This window comes from Sapajus apella, unplaced genomic scaffold (genome assembly GCF_009761245.1).
Source record: "Sapajus apella isolate SASKATOON/1434 unplaced genomic scaffold, GSC_monkey_1.0 scaffold37, whole genome shotgun sequence".
NCBI lineage: Eukaryota > Metazoa > Chordata > Mammalia > Primates > Cebidae > Sapajus > Sapajus apella.
The window spans coordinates 12,607,037-12,627,191 of record NW_022436977.1 but is presented as its reverse complement, the minus strand read 5'-3'; the positions used below and the strand labels follow the sequence as shown (position 1 = coordinate 12,627,191).

General features: G+C 43.6%; 1 long non-coding RNA gene across 2 annotated transcripts; it reads right to left on the bottom strand.

Annotated features, from left to right (window-relative positions):
- Positions 1 to 1,489: 1,489 nt before the first annotated feature.
- Positions 1,490 to 4,055, bottom strand: LOC116564355. 2 transcript variants are annotated; one of them, XR_004274857.1, is made up of 4 exons: positions 3,714 to 4,055; positions 3,503 to 3,618; positions 3,223 to 3,311; positions 1,490 to 2,845 (listed from the first exon to the last, which is right to left on the bottom strand). It is a non-coding gene; the product is annotated as an uncharacterized LOC116564355 (long non-coding RNA). The 2 variants fall into 2 exon arrangements; XR_004274856.1 differs by having other exon boundaries at positions 3,503 to 4,055.
- Positions 4,056 to 20,155: the final 16,100 nt, after the last annotated feature.

The window sequence follows — 20,155 nt, the reverse complement described above, 5'->3', positions numbered from 1 at the left end:
CAAGCCGAATCATTCTGCAGCGTCTTTGCGATACTGCTGCTGCTGCTCTTCAGTTAGGGTCCAGGGTGCGCTGCCAGAGCTCCTATTTATCCGCTGCCTTCTTCCAGAACAAAGTGGCTCCCCATCGCGCCAGGGGTCTTGGAGTGAGGCCGGCGGGAGTGCAAATAGCTTCACTCACACTTAATAGCACCGTTGGAAACATAACTACCAAGCCGGGTCCCTGAGAGCTCCTAAATGCACCTTCCGATTTGGAACTGGCTTGTTGTTTGGCGGGTTGCACACGCCAGGGACTAATTTGTACGGTCATTAATTGGTCCTCCGTTTGCTCTGAAACCAAACCGAGAGGGTCCATTCCCTGGTACTGGTGCAAATGAAACCCAACCAAAACCATCTCCTCCATAGAATCCCCAGGAGGCTTGGCTCCTGCAAAGTCGTCCTAGCCTCCTCTTGGGGTCGAGGGCTTAGGGAGAAGCGGAAGTACAGTATTCCCTGTCACTTTTAAATGTGACAGGCCCCGCCAGGCACCAACGCTGGACTAGCATTAGCCCGAGCCCCACCGGCTCAGCTGCCACCTGCTTCTTGGCTCGACTTCTGTCTCTCTTCGCCCCTGTCCTGTGGGGCCAGAACACCCTCAAGTCCGGGCGCGTTTTCCCCAGATGCTGGAAGGGAGGCGGCAAGGGAGCGTGGGTCCCAACAGACAGGCCTGACCTGGCCGCCTCTGGGATGGTGAAGGCAGCCCGAGGGTCGGGCGTTGGGTGACCCCTGCTGTGGGGCAGCTCCAGCTCCTTTTGGCGTCAAGGTAGATTCCTCCATGGGCTTCCCCCGGGGAACAAACCCAGCCTCTCCTATTGCCCAGAGGGGCCCTCTCTCTAGCCTCCTCTCCCTACCCGCCTCCCTCGGCAGACTCTAGCGCCCTGGAACTGTCAGGCCAAGGGTCAAATGTCAGGCCTTCTCTAGGCCCAGGCTTCCTTTCTGCTCGGCGGCTGGTGTGAGTGCACCAGTCGCCTAGGCCTGTCATTCCCGCTGGATGCCCATTTCTAGAGAGAACAGACGCATATCTCAGAGCTTAACCTTCACTTCCCAACTTAGCTCTCTTGATTATGTGGGGTCTTGACGGGGGTGGAGCAGTTGAATTTAGGAAATTATATCCAGACCATAGAGTCAGTTATCTGGACATTTTAGGAGGGTTTTTTTTTTTTTTTTTTCATTTTGATGATTTCTCTAAGCTTAAGCAAGTAGAGGTGGCTTTGATCACAGGGCTGAGGAGCAGTCTCCCATTGCATCATTTCATTGCCCCAACCTGGTCAGAGCTGGAAAGAAGTTGCCGGAAGGGATATAGGTAAAGCAAAAGAATGCCCAGCCCTTCAAATGGGCAGCTCTGTTCCAAAGGAGCCGACCTATTGCCTGAGTGGGGGCAAGTCTCAGAGAGTAAAAAGCAGATTTCTATGCATGTTCACGTGGCACAATGTAATGATCACATCTCTATCAATTTCTGGAGGCAGAAGGCTCAATTTATTTTGGTTTCAGTCGTGGAAAGTCCTCAGCTTTAGCTCTGACTGACGACAGAGCAGCCAAGTAGTTAGAATTCTCTCTCCAATGAAAGGGATGGTCAATAGAATTCTCAGTATCAAATGAGCAATAATTTGCTGTGGCTACATGCTGGATAATGAAAGATGTTAGCGGGATCAATAAAAAATGAAAACACTTTTACTTACATCTTGAGTTACTGTTTTAAGAGAGCGAGAGATGCAACAAACCCAAAACCAGGTTCAGAGCCACCCAACATACCCCTCAAAATCCCAAGGCAGAGAGTTTTGTCACCACCTGACTGGCCCTTCTAGAATGCCAGGCCTCACCTCCTCCCCCAGGAGAGTAGATTATTTACATCAAATTAATCCTGTAGAAACCAGTAATAATTTAACTGCCAGGGTTTAAAATTTTTCTTTTGTCCCCTAAAGCCAGGAATAAATTTTAAATTGTTTTCCACCAGGACTAAAGGTCACCTAATTGGCTGCAGTTTATCAAAAAAGTATGGAAATGTCCCAAAGCTTATCTGTCCTTCAAAGTGCCCCAAAATGTGCACCTGGCCCAGATGACTGGGAGGGCAAAAGAACAGATATAATTCCTTTGGATTTGTTCTGTGTTGCCATTGCATCTGTAAAGTTCAGATTATAAACTAGATTTTTCCAGACAAGTTAATACCCCATCTTCTTTCATAATAATTTCATCTGTCTAATTTGTTTTCACTTTGGATTGGGTTTATTTGTACTTTCCAGTCTGCTTTTCTCACCACTCAATTTCAAATGTCCTCTTACAAATCTGGTTGTTAAAGAACATACTGTGAACCAGAGACACATTCTACATTTTTAAAAGATACCATAACGTAAAAGACGAGAAAAACGTCCCGGGTGCTCCGCATAAACCACGCGCAACGAAAATGCTCACCGCCAGACAGCTTCCAGCACTCGAACCCATATAAGCAAAACACATTTGAAAATGTGTTCGGCTGTTTTTGTAGGTTTAAGAAGACTACATTTTTCTGACCATTCAAGGAAACAAACACGAATTCAGCCGCTGCTTTAGTGCCCTCTGACCAGAGGAGCTGGTTTTGCCACCGAGTTAACGGTCAGTGCTGCAAGGTCAGAGGCCTGTGATCATGTTTATAGCAGGTTTGGCTTGGATTTGGTGAGACAGCCAGCAAACCTGGGAGATTATGAAACCGTCAACTAGCCCTGGGAAGTGTAGTCAAGTTTCAATTTGGGGATTTCTCCGGGTGAGGGAATCCGGCGGGCTCCATTTCTACAAGGCTCACAAACGCAGGTGCAGTTCGGCCGCCGCATGCTGCCTGGCGGGAGAAACGCGCACAAACCACAGACGCGTGCTCGCGTACTGGCCACTAGCTCTGGGTACGCCCGTGTTATTTACACCCTGCTCGGGCGGTGGTGGGGAAGCCTCTCATTTGCTACTTTAAACTCGCGGGGAGGAACTGTTAGCTGCCGTGGCGGGACTGGCAGGCTGGGAGGGGGGCACCCCCGCTCGGCTCCAGGGGCGTGACGCTGCTGCTGCCCTCCGCCCCTGGCTTCCACCCTGTTTGCGTGGCCACAAGCTCAGCGGTGGACCAGCGTGGCGGAGCCCCCGGAGCCCTCGCCCCGGCCTGCCGCCCCCTACTTCTCCCCCACCCCCCACACCCCACCCCTTCATAAGCCCGTGAGACTCGCTTACCCTGGTGGTCGAGTAGCGGCGCATTAGCGGATTTCATGGCAAGTTGCTTCTGTGACATGAGATCAAGTTCGTGTTCGAGGATTTGCCCCCTAGGAGGGAGGAAAAGAAGAGTCAATCTTCATAATTTCAAATGAGAAAGAAATAGGGAAACAGGGAGCTGAATTTCCAGCCCCCTAGTTCCTCCCTTCCCCCGAACCTGCCCCCCCGCGTCCTCTGCACCACAAAAAAAAAAAAGGAAAAAAAAAAAAACAAGGTAATCAGCACACGTCGCAGGTGATACCTTTTATTGTGCTCATTTTAAAGACAGAGACGGGATGGCCTCCTGCCCGAAGACTTTCTCTGCAGCCGGGCCTGGGGCAGGAGGGTCAGCCGGGCTGCATCCGGGCCCGCGGATTCCTGCAAGGTCGCGGGACGAGAGGTGCGTGGAGGATAGACCTCGGGCTTGGCGCCCAGCGGCCCCCCTAGGCAACCAGGGTCTGAGCCAGACGCACAAGCCCAAATTCCCTCCAGCTTCTTCGGCTCCATCTTTAAGTCCAGGCAAAGATCAATTCCCTCTCTCTCTTGCACACACACATTTGCAGCCATAAATAAACAGCTCCTAGCTAAATCAGGAACCGGAGAGGAGAAAGGGAAAAAGAAAGGAGAAAAGAGAAGGATGAGAACCCGAGCGCTAGTCTCGCCTCTCCCGCGCGCTCCGAGTGGCTCTTTTTGGTCAGGCCAGCCTCGCATTTGGGGATGCAACTTGCATTTGAATAGCTGCCTGGGCTTGTTATGGACCCGGGAAAGCTCTGAAAGGGAATCACTATGCAAATTGTCCCAGTTACAATCGAAAGGTTCGATCTCCAGGAGCTGCCTGACGGAAGTTGATGTCAGCTATCTATGCATTAGGGTTGCATTACCGCCTTCCTCGGCCTCCTCGCCACCCCCGCTCGCGCTTGCAGGGGAGGCTTTTTTTTTTTTTTTTTCTTCTGTGTATATTTTCCCTCAGTAATTAAAAAAAGAAAAAGAAAAGAAAAGAAAAGGCTGAAGGTGGTGGCGTAGCTGACTTGGGCCTGGGAGGCCCACGGGCTGAGACGGGAGGAGGTGCAGTCGCTTCGGCTGTGGGGTTGGTGGGGGGGTCATTCTTTTGCAGCAGGTGTTGATGGTGCGTTTGAAATCAAACATTTAGAATTTTTTTTTTTTTCGCTTTGCGGGACGAGGCAGCGGCGGCGGGGGGTTGGGGCGGCGATGTCTGCCTCCGCCCGCTCGCTTGATCTTACAATGCCGGCTGCAGATCAATACCCGCTCACTGTAATCCCAGTAATTGTAGGGCTCGCAGCTTTTATTTTAAAGAAATAGGACACTAGGGCGACGGCAGGCGGCCGAGGCAGCATGGTTGGGCTGCGGTGCCTCCGGGGGCCTTTTGGGGCGCCTGTCTTTTACCCCAGAGCTCAGAAAGCTCCCGGCAGCTGGGTGGTCGCGCAATGGCAGCGCCAGGCCATTAGCCAGGGCCCACCTGGCTGCCCGCGGGGACCTGGAGGCCCACGTGGGTTCCGGCCCGGCAAGGCACTGGCGAGAAGGCGCTGCTGGGCGCGTAGCGGAGGCAGCACGCGGGATCTGGCCTTTCCCCGCCTGGCGAGCGGTCCCTGGCGGGAGGGCCAGGTCCGGGAAGGGCGTCTTGGGCTTGGACGCCGACCGTGGGCTGACTTGGTCCCAGACCTCGACGCGTGGGGACCCAGGATGCGGGAACTCAGGCCTTCGACCTGCAAAGACTGAGGTTTTGTCCCCTTTTTGGGGCCTTCCAGGGCCGGAGGCCCGGCCAAGCACCTGCGTGGCCTAGCTCCGGCCTAGTCTGCGTCTGGCCCTCGGTCTGGGAATTGGCAGGGACGCTAGGACCCAGTGATCTACCGCCCGCGCGGCCCCTTAGGCCGGGGTTTCCTCCAGGTGCGCGTGGCCGCACGTTCGCCCGACTCCCGCAGACCCCGTCGCGCCCGGGGGCCGGGTCGGTCCCGCAAGCCTCCTGCTACCTCTGCCGCCCGCCCCTTGCTGGCAGAGCCCGGCAGGACCGCTGGGGCCTGGGGCAGCAGCCCCCGCGCCGCTGGCCGCCCGCAGCTTCTGGCGCCCCCGAAAATGACCATCTGTCATTCAATTAAGGTTTCAGGGCAGCTGATGGGGGAGCCAGGGTCAGCGACCCCAGGACAAAACGGCCTGCTGCCTCGGATATGAGAAGTTCAAATGTTAAATGCAGAACATTGTGCCCTCTCCCAGTCCGGGGCCCCACCCGGCCGCAGGTCCGGCCGGTGGACAGCAGTGGGGTGAAGGGCAGCGGTCATTAGCACTTAGATTTCAGCTCTGGGCCCAGCTCCTTCTGTTGGGCTATTTTGACCAGAGAACCTTTAACCCTTTCGGCCCTCCCTCTAGAGGAGGCCAGATTGTCCAAAGGGGGAAAGAGAGAGGGAGATCAGATGCACCCATATAAAGTGGGTTCGAACTGGTTTTTTTTGTGCTCACTTCTTCATAGGAAAAGCAGATAACATACCTACAAGATAGAAGAACGTTCATGATAGCCAAAACAAACGAAAAGTCCTCAGGAAGTTTTATTTAAACATTTTTAGTTTTGGGGAAGAAGTACATTTCTTAAATATGACCCTGAATTTGCTGTGTTAGTGTGGAGAGAGTGAGTCTGTAAAATATTCCAGGCTTTTCTCTCATAATTGTGTTTACCCAAATGTGTGTGAGTGGTGATGAGAGTCACCTAGCTACAGACAATTCCGTTTATGTGCTGGTGATGGGGTCTCCATTGCAGCCAGTCTCATTTACAGTTGAAATTAAGTTAGATAGTGGCTCTTCCCTTTTGAGACATTCCTATAATAAAACGAGGTAAAAATAATGGAAACTAATGGAATTCATAAAATACATTCATTAAGCATGTACATGATGACTACAAGCGGTGGGCATTTAGGTATTAATACGCTTGGCTTTTCCACACTAATCTGAGGAGAAGCAGCTAGACACCTAGCAGTTGTCAGTGGAAGATCCAACTACTCCTCTTAATTATTAACCACGAAGCCTGAAAACCGCTCTATTAGCAAGATATTGTTTCAAGGCTTGGAAATCTAAGTCCTTCAGCAGGCTAGTTAGCAATAGAGGAAGAACTCAGGGCTTCTGGCTTCCAGTGCCTGGTTCTAAACATTAAATCTAGTCCTTACTTTTTGGAAGTAACTATCAAGCAATCAATTAATCAATCAGACATTCAGCATTGAAGCACCTTAGAAATTTTTTCATTGGATAACAATGAATAATGCATGGCCCTCCAGTATATTGACTGTGGTAAATGGTCTTTAAGGTAAGGTGCTGCAACAAGTACCTTTAAATAAAATCAAAATAAAAAGTTTACCACAATCATAATAAATTGTTCAGTCATCTTCTTATTGACCCATGTAGTGTCTTTCTTCAGGGGCATTTGGAGTTATTTTTTCCCCCTTACAAATAGACCAGAACAAATTGATGAATTGAGCTTTCACTATGCTAATTTAGACATTATAAATATTTAATTAACATCCCTAATAGCCAGTCATAGAGCCCTCCCTCCCCACTGCTTTACACTCTTCTTAATCTAAAGTAAATGCTTTTCCCATTAATAGCCTGATGCCATATTAGCGCTTCCTCGGTAAAAGGGCCCCATTTAGTTCAAAAGGAGGGAGCATTGAGTAGTCTGCATGAGGTAGGGGTTTATTCCTGTTTGTAAAGGATCCTGGGAGCCATTACAAGTCCCTGCAAATCCTACCTTTCCTGGTTCTTGCTTAAGTGAGACCTTTCTAAGAATGTGAGAGCCTCTCAATTTCATTTTTTGAGACACCTTTGAGGTTGTAGTAAAATAGAACTATTTATTTTAGTAAGCCCTAGAAGTGGGTCCTAGATAATGGATAACAAATTTCTAACCAGGGGCTGTGCTAGTCTTTTCAGCAAAAGTTATGTAGTTAAAATAATTCTAAATGAGGAGTCAAAGGACCTAAGTTCAAATCCTATGGTGGGACTCTTGGGCAAGGGATTTAACCCCTTAGAACTTCAGTTTTCTCTTTTAAAGTGGAGATAATGTCTATGCCACAGAGTTAAAGATTGAATAGGACAATGTATGTGAAATTGCTTGGCATACAGTAGACAAGAAATATTAAGTTAATTCCTAAATGACTGCCCCAAATTCATGAATCCTTCTCTCCCCTATGTTTATTCTTGTCATCTTTAACATACTCTGTTATCATAATTTAACATGGTAACAGCACTTTATATTTGCAAACATTGTTTGTCCTGTTAATCCTTTGATTTAGCTTCTGCAGTGTAAAATAGGGAGAAACTGGAAGACCTAAACTCTGACCAAGAGGCAGTTTAAAAACAAATATGTGAACTTAGATGTTCAAAAGCTCTGAGTCATAAACTCTGATGACTGAAATGTCCTTCCACAACAGTCCTTGTGTGGTTTTGAAAGATTCCAGAAGCTGCATTATATTTCCCTGGGGGCAGGAATCAGGTCAGAACTGAGAATTCAATAAATTAGAAGCTCTCCAGGCTGATCTAACTCTGGAACTAGAATCTGCAGATGCTGAACATTAAATAGCTGAAGAAAGGAAAAGAAGCTTCCGACAATTTTAATGTAAAATATTGGAATGTAAGCCATTTGATTCTGAGAATATTTCTCAATCTGAGAAAAAATAGACTTAATTTGTAGAATGTTGCTGGTTACAGAGAGAGATGAAACTTTAAGTTGTTCTTTTTGTTTGCTAGCACAAAATACATACAACTTAATGTAATATGCACATTAATACTGACAAGAGAGATATTTATCTAGATAATTATCCTAGTAAAATCACATAGTTCTGACTTTTGGTGCAAATGAAATTTTTCTTTTTCTTTTTGTTTAGTGGTGGAAAGGCCCACATAGAAAAAATAATGGGAAAAGGGCAAGAAATTGGCTGGGACAGTTTTCTAAGTAGCAGGGAGTGTCAGGAGGTGTGAGCTGACAGGTGTGAGACTGTCCTTGGATAGCTCCCCGTCTCTTTCATGCTCTGCTCTTCCAATCTTCTGCTCTCTGTCTCTTATCCTCTCATTTTCTCTTTCTAAGCTGTGCTGATCCATTGAATAGAAAGGGAGACATTTTTGCACCCAGTATTTTGCTTGAGATACCTATGGGGAAAGTTTTTGACAAGTGCTTCCAGGGGTGTGTCCCACAGTGTTACTCCCCCAAAACACCATCAGTTTGTTCTACAGGAATGATTGGTGTAAGCCCAGAGAACTCTCATTACATACTTCTTGGGGCTTCCATGTGAAAACAAGGGGCCTCTTGGAGTTAGGTTATGGGAAGCTGCTCGGAAGCTCTTAGAAACAAGGCAGAAAGTGATTTGCAGAATGCAAAAGTCATGTTTCTTAACCATTCACTGCCCACTATGTGCCAGGCTCCTTGCTGGGTGTATAGAGGGGTTCAGAGAAAGTAAGAAATAGGGCCTGTTCTTTTTCTGAGGGAAGTGACAGACATTTAGATAGTATTTCAGAGGTCTGAAGAAGGCTGTGAGAGAGGCTGGGAGCTGCCTGTAGTTCTGGGGACAGGGACTTTTTCACCAAATGCTTTACCCAGGAGGATGAGATGGAGCTGGGCAGGTGAGGATGAGGGTAGAGGAAAAACCCACAGACAAACAGAATGAATGAAGTGTCTAAGCCTGGCAGACATGAGGGTAACATCTCCAAGAGAAAGTCAGCTGGGGCCTGGGAAGGGCCTTTTGCCAAGTTGAGTTTGGATTTTCTCATTTACTCAGCAGGGAACCGATAGAAGTTTTTAAGCAGTAAAATGAGGTAATAGGATTTATTGCTTAGGAAAATAACTGGTGTAAGAGTGAGGAGAGTGAAGACAGGGAGGCCAGTATAAACAAAACAACAACACACACAAAGCTGGTATTCATGTTGTTGGTATATAAAGCCCTAGTCCATTAAATCATTTTCCGTATCTTCATTTTTTCTTAAGTACAGAAATCATGGTATCGAATTTATCTGAGGAGAGTAAGTGTGACGATTTTCCATTTACTATTATTGTTGGTTTAATTTTCCCTTCTATTACTATAAGCACCCCATCATTTTGCATCTGAATTTTGTTGTTCCCTGTGAACTTGATTGGCTTGTTTTGAGGGGACCACCATTGCCTCAGAACTGAGGTTCTGCCTCCGTCTGAAGCTTGTTTTTCGTGGCTATGTGAGCTGGTCACATTCGAACAAAACACGCAGCAACTAAAACAGCCTTGATAAACAACGTGAATCTTCAGTCTGTCATCTTCTTTTTTTTTTTTGGATGTTTATTTTTAGATATGAGGTTTCACTTTGTCCCAGGCAGGAGTGCAGTGGTGCGATCACAGCTCACTACCACCTCGAATTCCTGGGCTCAAGGAATCCTCCTGCCTCAGCCTCACAAGTAGCTGGGACTACACCTTACCATGTGTTGCTAATTTCTTTTCTTTTCTTTTTTTTTTTTTCTTTGTAGAGATGGGGTTTCATCATCTTGCCCAGGCTGCTCTTGAACTGGGCTCAAGCGATCCTCCTGCCTCGGCCTCCCAAAGGGCTGGGATTCCACGTGTGAGCCACTGCACCTGGCCCTCTTTGTCTTCTTGAAAGTGTTTTAAAACCTGTACTGCCCTTTCTTATATGACACTCTACACAATAAACTTGCCAAAGTTATCTTTAGATGTCTGTTCTTCCTCGCCAGTTTCCTTGTGTTGCTAACCAAGCTCTCCCCATCTCTCTGACAGTCTGTTTTCAGCCGTCTTGCTCTTCTCTTGGCTTTCATCTTTGCTCCCTTGCTGCTTCCATTCCACCAGGTCTGGAAGCCCATTCCCCCAAGGCAGTCCTGTGGGAGTGTCTCCTTCACCAGCTGCTTTTCTTAAGAGAAGCATCCCTGCTAGGATTTTTGGGGAAAAGCCTATATCTTCTTATATTTGGGAAATATAGTACTTGCACCCACAAAACAGCAGAGAACATTGAACTGCTAACAGGTGTGATAGACTCTGTGTAGTGAGAATTCAGAGAGGGAAGGTAACTGAACTAGAGTAATCAGAGAAGGTTTGAGCCAAGATTGGTAGGATTTGGGGAAGAGGAAGGGAAGCCACAGAACATTCTGGTTGTGAGAACTAGCCCCCAAAATGAGCAAAGGTTTAGGCCTAGGAACTGAAGATTTTCTCTGTGTCTTACACCAGAAAATGCAGTACAGAGTTAAACAAAAGTATAGAGCAGAGTTGGCAGACCCTCAAAAGATCACCTGGTCTGCCTGCCCTTGAAAAAGAGAGCTCAAGTAGGCAATGATTAATCATTATTTTCAATACCTGTGGATAGCTTAAGTCTCCCATCCTTAGGGGAATCTGTAATTTCTAAGCAGTGAGCAAACCAACTGCCCAGTCAATATCCATATTCCCATTCTTCCATATTAACAACTTCTGTATTGTTGGATGCAGCCACGTGCCTAGACATGCAACTGTTACCTCCTAGCCTGTCTTACAGAAAGATGTTGTGGTCCATGAGAGGTCAGCAGGTGTCTTATTGTGAGAATTCCAGAAAAGTACTTTAAAGAAGTATGAATCACCTAGAATGTATGACTTGGTCCTTGCCTCTTTCTTCATCCTGATGCCTGGATCATGGGCTTGATGTTTGGAGCTACAGTGATCCTCTTGCAAGTATGAGGCAGTTTTCAGGATAAAAGCTATGTGCTAAAGATGGCACAGCAGAAATATAAAAAGAGCCTCATTCCTGATTACCACGGAGCCATCATTTCAGCCCTTGGTGTGCATCTCTGGATATTTTTTCATGAGAGAGATATAGGCCTCTATTTATCTAGGTCTTTTTCCAATGTGTTACTAGAAGTTGAATATATTTCTAAGTGATATAACCCCTACAAACGTTGGAAGTAGGTTCTAAACTCTGGCAATCCTGGCAGGAGTATATTTGTATTATTAATAACGCAATCAAAAGAATATAATATTTCTTCTTTGCTTCATTAGGTATTTTAATATAGTAATGTGCTTAAAAAAAATTTAGGCTCACGCCTGTAATCCCAGTACTTTGGGAGGCTGAGGCAGGGATATCACCTGAAGTCAGGAGTTCAAGACCAGCCTGGCCAACATGGTGAAACCCCGTCTCTACTAAAAACATAAAAATTAGCTGGGTGTGGTGGTGTGCGCCTATAATCCCAGTTACTCAGGAGACAGAGGTAGGAGAATTGCTTGAACCCAGGAGGCAGAGGTTGCAGTGAGCTGAGATAGCGCCACTGTACTCCAGCCTGGGAGACAGAGCGAGACTCAATATGAAAAAAACAAGTTTGAATTATAGGGCTAGGGTCTCACTCTGTCACCCAGGCTGGACTGCAGTAGCATGATCATAGCTTACTGCAGCCTCGAAGTCCTGGGCTCAAGCTATCCTTCCACCTCAGCCTCCCACATAGCTGAGACTACAGGCATACGCCAGCATGCCCAGCTAAGTTTTAAAATTTTTTTTCTGTAGAGAGAAAGTCTCCCTATGTTGCCCAGCTGGTTTTGAACTCTGAGCCTCAAGTGATCCTCCAACCTTGGCCCCACAAAGTGCTAGGCTTGTAGGCATGAGCCACTGTGCTCTGCCCTCATATATGGACTAATGTTGTCATCATGAATATAGGTTTGTAATCAAATCAAGTTTGTCCCCCGTCCCCTTGCTCCTGCTCTTGCCCTCTCTTGCCCTTCTGCCAGGAGATGAGGTGGTAAGAAGGCTCTTGGACTTCCCCATCTCTGGAACTATGACCAAAATAAATTTCTGTTCTTTAAAAATTGCCCAGTCTCAGTTTTCTGATATAGCAGTACAAAAGGACTAAGACATCATGTCTGAGCATTTACCTTTTCAAGTACATATTCCAAAAAGATGTTACTTTTTATTTCTTCTTTACATCTCTCAGAGCCTTATAAAATGTGTGCATTAGTGGTTTAATTATCAATGAATTTTACTTTAGGATAGTAAAAGAGACATAAGAACATTTCTCTTAATAAACAGGGTATTGGGTGTAATTGGGCTCAGCTGTGCTCTTTGGACCTATGCCACACAAAATGTCTGCTTACCCAGACTGACCCAGGCTGCTCACTAAATCAGGGGAGGTGCATCCCGGTGGGGCTCAAAGTGACGAAGACTGTTATGTACCCATGGAAAAGAATGAAACAGTGCTTAGTGAAGAGGCAGCTCTAAATGATCTTGTCCACAAGGCATGCAATTAAGGTTTTCTCTTGTGCTTGAGTTTATTTATTTCTACGCTTCTTTGAAACTTATAGCATTATTTTTTCCTGTGATACACCCTCTTCCATTTCAGGTTTATTGATATAAAATAGTAAAATCTCCAAATCTGTAGAAAGCTGTAGGAAGCTATGTTCACATGCCTTCTCCTGTTATTGCTGTTCTTATTTCAGTACCTGGGAATCTGGCTTCAAACCATTGACTTTTACTGTCATTACCAAGTGTGGTGCCTAGTCATTCATTAACAGGCAGCGTCTTATGGCTCATTTGATTTAAAACAAAGTCATTCTCCTAAAAAAATATTAATACATAAAAATACTAAATCTATCCCTTGAAATATGCATTCTTTCCTCTTTGTGTTTTAGGAATTCAAAACTCATTGTCACTGCAATTGTAGTGTCTGGAAACAGAATAAAAACAGAGTAAATGGAGTATGAGGAGTATAAAAACAGAGCATAAGGAGATGGAGAGAAAGTCACATTGAAATAGAAATAGAAATAGAACTAATACTATAAGTTGAAAACAAAATTAAACATCCGATGCTTCTTAAATATGTGTTATAAAATCTGTCATTTTTAAGAGGACCCAAAGTCAAATTCCAGCAACTTTTGTGGATTATAAGGAGTGAATTTTATAAGCCTTAGATGTTTCTTAGAAAAACTGGCATGAGGGGATGGCTCAGCAGGTGGAGCTCCGGATTTTTACCCCATTCAAACCAGAGTAGTTCTATTTTAGAAAATATTTTGGGTATGAATTTCTTTGGGTATATACTTTTTCTGCAAGAGCAATAGGAAATCAGTTCAGTATTTTTTGGTTGAACTGAAGTGGGTGTAAATAATCAGTATTTAGCATGTCTGGGTAATTTAGTTCTCCCAATTTTTAGGAAAATCTGTGGTTACTAGCAAATGAGAAAGTACAATGAAAATTCTCTTTTACAAAGTAATTTTAGGATCCATACAAAAATAAACCATGACTCATATTGTTAAACATATTCCACTTGATTTTCTGAATTTTTATTTTTGTTTTGAATTGTTAAAGATCCCCAATTAGATATTTGACATTAGGAAAAACTAGTGATAGTTTCTCACTTACCCAGATGGTTTATGTATTTCAGGACCTTCTTTTCCATAATGGCAATACAAATACAATTTTTCTCAGTTGAGATAATCCTGAGTGGGAATAATATCACAATTTTCAGGGATATTAAAGGATGACACAGACATCTAAAACATGATTTAAAAAATGAATTTAAGAGATGTAGCATTCTAGGTTCTTAAGACTTTTTGGAAAATAGGGCATATATTTGATGCTGACCTAATATAACTCTGTAGGATGAATTGTAGCCTGAAATTCCATTAATGCTTAATTCACACTTAAGTTGAGGTAGACATGGCCATTTTATGCATTATGACCTCTCTGCATATTTCAGTTTTCCACTTGTTAGAAAAGAACAATGGTATCTGCCAGTAGGATGACATCTGTCAGTTTCAAATTTTATCTATGAGGCAAAAATAAAGGAATATAAATGTTAGATTTAAATAAAAGGACAGAGAAGGAAGGTACTAGGATAATCATTTCTTTTGGATGTAGACAGTATGCCACCCTCCCTCTGCTGATTCCAGCAAAGTTGAAATATATTTGCTCAAAATCAATAAATGTGTCTGTTAAGACAGACTAATTTTTTGGTTAAAGCATAGTAGTTGAGGGCTGCAGTGGCACAAGACACGAATGGAGAGTTGGCAGAGGCATGATGTGGGCTGTGACAAAAACATTGGTGTTGTGGTTCAAATGCAATAGAAGCTCTTGAAGCCTTTTTTAAAATAAAATCTTGGTTTATTCATTGAATTACCATTTTTCATTGTAAAGATTAGGTAAATATGTAACACCCCTAAAAAATCTGATATTACTGTATGTTAAAATCATCAAAGGTTTTTAAGGCTTTCTTTTTAAATTATACTTTAAGTTCTGGAATACATGTGCAGAACATGCAGGTTTGTTACATAGGTATGCACATCCCATCATCTACATTAGGTATTTCTCCTAAAGCTGCCCTTCCCCTAGCACCCCATCCCCTGACAGGCCCTTGTGTGTCATGTTCCCCTCCCTGTGTTCATGTGTTCTCATTGTTCATTGCTCACTTATGAGTGAGAACATGCAGTGTTTGATTTTCTGTTCTTGTGTCAGTTTGCTGAGAATGATGGTTTCTAGCTTCATCCATGTCCCTGCAAAGGACATGAATGCATCCTTTTTTATGGCTGCATAGTATTCCATGGTGTATATGTGCCACATTTTCTTTACTCAATCTATCATTGATGGACATTTGGGTTGGTTCCAAGGCTTTGCTCTTGTGAATAGTGCTGCAGTAAACATAAGTGTGCATGTGTCTTTATAGTAGAATGATTTATAATTCTTTGGGTATATACCCAGTAATGGGATTTCTGGGTCAAATGGTATTTCTTGTTCTAGATCCTTGAGGAATTGCCACACTGTCTTCCACAATGGTTGAACTAATTTACACACCTACCAACAATGTAAAAGCATTCCTGGCCAGGTGTGGTGGCTCATGCATGCCTGTAATGCACACAGTTTGGAAGGCCAAGGGGGGCGGATCATCTGAGGTCAGGAGTTCGAGACCATCTTGACCAACATGGGGAAACCCTGTCTCTACTAAAAATACAAAATTAGCTGAGTGGTGGTGGCGTATGCCTATAATCTCAGCTACTTGTGAAAGCTGAGGCAGGAGAATTGCTTGAACCCGGGAGGCAGAGGTTGCAGTGAGCTGAGATTGTGCCCTCCAGCCTAGGCAACAAGAGCAACACTGCCTAAAAAAGAAAAAAAAAAAAGCATTCCTATTTCTCTACATCCTTTCTAGCATCTGTTATTTCCTGACTTTTTCATGATCGCCATTCTAACTGGAGTGAGATGGTGTCTCATTGTGGTTTTGATTTGCATTTCTCTAATGACCAATGATGTTGAGCTTTCTTTTCACATGTTTGTTGGCTGCATAAATGTCTTCTTTTTAGAAGTGTCTGTTGATAGTCTTCACCCACTTTTTGATGTGGCTGTCTGTTTTTTTCTTGTAAATTTAAGTTCCTTGTCGATTCCGGATATTAGCCCTTTGTGAAATGGATAGATTGCAAAAAATTTCTCCCATTCTGTATGTTTTCTGTTCACTGGGATGATAGTTTCTTTTGATATGCAGAAACTCTTTTTAGTTTAATTAGATCCCATTTTTCAATTTTGGCTTTTGTTGCCATTGCTTTTGGTGTTTTAGTCATGAAAGTCTTTGCCCATGCCTATGTCCTCAATAGTATTGCCTAGGTTTTCTTCTAGGGGTTTTATGGTTTTAGGTCTTATGTTTAAGTCTTTAATCCATCTTGAGTTAATTTTTGTATAAGGTGTAAGGAAGGGGCCCAGTTTCAGTTTTCTGCATATGGATAGCCAGTTTTCCCAACACCATTTATTAAATAGGAAATCCTTTCCCGATTGCTTGTTTTTGTCAGGTTTGTCAAAGATCAGATGGTTGTAGATGTATGGTGTTATTTCTGAGGCCTCTGTTCTGTTCCATTGGTCTACATATCTGTTTTGGTACCAGTACCATGCTGTTTTGGTTATTGTAGCCTTGTAGTATAGTTTGAAGTCAGGTAGTCTTGGCTATGTGGGCTCTTTTTTGGTTCTATTTAAAAATTAAAGTAGTTTTTTTTTAATTCTGTGAAGAAAGTCAATGGTAGCGTGATGGAGATAGCATGGAATTTATAAATTACTTTGGGCAGTTTGGCCATTTTCATTATATTGATTTTTCCTATCCATGAGAATGGAATGTTTTTCCGTTTTTAGTGTCCTCTCTTATTTCCTTGAGCAGTGGTTTGTAGTTCTCCTTGAAGAGGTCCTTCACATCCTTTGTAAGTTGTATTCCTAGATATTTTATTCTGTTTGTTGCAGTTGTGAATGTGAGTTCCCTCATGATTTGGCCCTTTTGTCTATTGTTGGTGTATAGGAATCCTTGTGATTTTTGCACATTAATTTTGTATTCTGAGACTTTGCTGAAGTTGCTTTTCAGCTTAAGGAGATTTTGGGCTGAGAAGATGGGGTTTTCTAAATATACAATCACGTTATCTGTAAGCAGATGCAATTTGACTTCCTCTTTTCCTATTTGAATACACTTTATGTCTTTCTCTTGACTGATCATTCTGGCCAGAACTTCCAATACTATGTTAAATAGGAGTGATGAGACAGGGCATCCTTTTCTTGTGTTGATTTTCAAAGGGAATGCTTCCAGCTTTTGCTGATTCATTGTGATATTGGTTGTCGGTCTGTCATAAATAGCTCTTATTATTTTGAGATACTTTCCATCAATACCTAGTTTATTGAGAGTTTTTAGTATGAAGGGGGGGGTTGGATTTTATTGAAGGCCTTTCCTGCATCTATTGAGATAACGATGTGGTTTTTTTTTTGGTTCTGTTTATGTGATGGGTTACGTTTATTGATTTGCATATGTTGAACCAGCCTTGTATCCCATGGATGAATCTGACTTGATCATGGTGGATAAGCTATTTCATGTGATGCTGGATTTGTTTTGCCAGTATTTTACTGAGAATTTTTGCATTGATGTTCATCAGGGATATTGGCCTGAAATTTTCTTTTTTTCGTTATGTCTCTGCCAGGTTTTGGTATCAAGATGATGCTGGCCTCATGAAATGAATTATGGAGGAGTGCCTCTTTTTCTATTGTTTGGAATAGTTTCAGAAGGAATGGTACCAGCTTCTCTTTGTACCTCTGATAGAATTTGGCTGTGAATCTGTCTGGTCCTGGGCTTTTTTTGGTTGGTAGGCTATTAATTACTGCCTCACTTTCAGAAGTTGCCATTGGTCTATTCAGGGATTCAACTTCTTTTTGGTTTAGTCTTGGGAGGCTGTATGTGTCCAGGAATTTATCCATTTATTCTAGATTTTCTAGTTTATTTGTGTAGAGGTGTTTATAGTATTTTCTGATGGTAGTTTGTATTTGTGTTTAAAAAGGCTTTTTTGGGTTGTTCCCTGGTGAATGAATAGTGGAGGTTCAAGAGTGGGAAGCTTTTAGTAGGAGATTGCAGCTTTAGGTGAGGAAGAATGATTTGGACAAGGTAATGGCAGTGGAGAGGCAAAAAAATGGAGATTTTTGGAATGTGATTCAGAAGTGGAGGTGGTAGCAATTGTTGGTGAATTGGAAGTACAGAGGTGGCAGTGAGGGGAACAGTTTAAAAGATAACTCTCAGAGGCTTGGCTGAGGTCACCAGATGGAAGGTGGTGGCATTTTACAGAGATGAGGAGACTGGGGGAGGAGCAGGGTATTCTTTTGAGAAGGGGAGGGAGGAGAAAATAGTCCCTATTTCACATTTTACATTTGGGAAACCTTTTATGTGTCCTCTCTATGAGAGATGGTAAAAGACAGTGAATCCATCATGTCAGTTTAATGCTGTCAAACCAGTGAAATGGATATACTGAATTATGAAATCACTGTGTGGTAGACTGTATCTGATTAGTTTTTCTGGAGATCCTACATTGAAAAGGATTTGTTTGTTGTTTTAAGAATTTTGTTGAAGTGCTGTGAGGTGTCAGTTTGATCAGACTCTTACAGGGAAGAGAGTGGCCTGTGCTCAAAAAAACCTAGGAGCACACTTATGTGCGAGGAAAGTGTTGCTGGAACATAACCACAGATTTACTCTTCCCGCAGTGACTGTAAGAAGGCAATACTGACGCACGGTGGCAAAGAAATGGTTGCCCAAAGTCACTGGTATCCGTTAAAGATATTTTATCAGTCAGGTACACTATCTGTTGTAGCAAGCTAATCTCAAGAATTACAATAGCTTACCCCAGTAAAAGTCTACTTTTTTGTTCAAGCAAAGCCCAACATGGTTATTCTTGGTCGCTGGGTAGCCTTCACTGTGGTCACTCAGGGACACAGGTGCTTTCACTGTGGTCACTCAGGGACATAGGTGCTTTCCAGCTTGGTGTTCTGTGATAGAGCTTCTGTGTTGGTTTGGGAGATAGAGAAGTGAATGAATGGGAAGTTTTATGGGCCAGGTCCAGGAATGCCACATAACACTTCCATTAGCCACATTGAACTGCGAGGGAGGAAAGGGAATGGAGTTTAGCTTTATGTTCAGGAGGAAAAGGGAGCAATGGTGAGCGTTAGATACAGGTCTTTTATTTTGTTTTTTTCTTGAGACAGGTTCTTGCTCTGTTGCCTAGGCTGGAGTGCAGTGGCATGATTGTGGCTCATTGAAAACTTGACCTCTTAGGTCCAAGTGATCCTCTCACCTCAGCCTCCAGAGTAGCTAGGACTGCAGGTGTACACCACCATGCCTGGCTACTTTTAAAGTTTTTGGAGAAAAGAGGCCTCACTATTTGCCTAGGCTGGTCTGGAAACTCCTGGACACAAGTGATCCTCCCCCTTTGGCCTCCCAAAGTGTTGGGAGTACAGACGTGAGCCCCGCCCCCCACCCGGATATACATCTTTTGTTTCTGAAATACCCTACTCTTGAGTTCTCTGTTCATCCTGTAACCTTTTCTGAAGTCATCTTGGATTTAAGAGAAAGGTGGTAGAGAATACTCACACTTGCCAAAGTTTCTCTCTAAGCTTGCCTTTTGAAAATTGGAAATTAACCCTTCTTTTGTCTAATAAAAATCATGTCTTAACTCCCAAACAAGCTGTTCCACCTGTTTTCTGTATCTTGCTTAATAGAAGCAAGAAGGAAACAACAGATGCTGGAGAGGATGTGGAGAAATAGGAACGTTTTTACACTGTTGGTGAGAGTGTAAATTACTTTAACCATTGTGGAAGAGAGCGTGGCAATTCCTCAAGGATCTAGAACCAGAAATACCATTGGACCCAGCAATCTCATTACTGGGTATATACCTGAAGGATTATAAATCATTGTAGTATAAAGACACATGGACACGTATGTTTATTGTGGCACTATTCACTATAGCAAAGACTTGGAACCAACCCAAATGTCCATCAGTGATAGACCGGAAAAAGATAATGTGGCACATATATACCATGGAATACTATGTAGCCACAAAAAAGGATGCATTCATGTCCTTTACAGGGACATGGATGAAGCCGGAAACCATCATTCTCAGCAAACTAATACAAGATCAGAAAACCAAACACTGCATGTTCTCGCTTATAAGTGGGCATTGAATGGTGAGAACACATGAACACAAGGAGGGGAATATCACACACTGGGGCTTTTTAGGGGGTGGGGTGCTAGGGGAGGGATAGCATTAGGAGAAATATCTAATGTAGATGACAGGTTCATGAGTGTAATAAACCACCATGACGCATATATACCTATGTAATAAACCTGCGTGTTCTGCACATGTATCCCAGAACTTAAAGTATAAAAAAAATATAACCCCCCCCCCCAAATCTAAGTGGAGTATGAATAATTCTTTAGAAACATATATAGAAAGTGTTGTGACCTGATATGGTGAGACGCAGATTCTGGTTTAACAGCCCGGGGTACAAGTACTACAGTCACCTCTGGAGTTGTGTGGCTGTGGAAGACTTGCTTAATTTCACTGGATCTTGATTTCTTCTTTGTAGCATGAGGGAGGGAGTTGTGCCAAACAGTCTCTAGCTTCCTTTTCTTTTGCATGTTTCTGACTCTATGCAGATGTATATTGTCG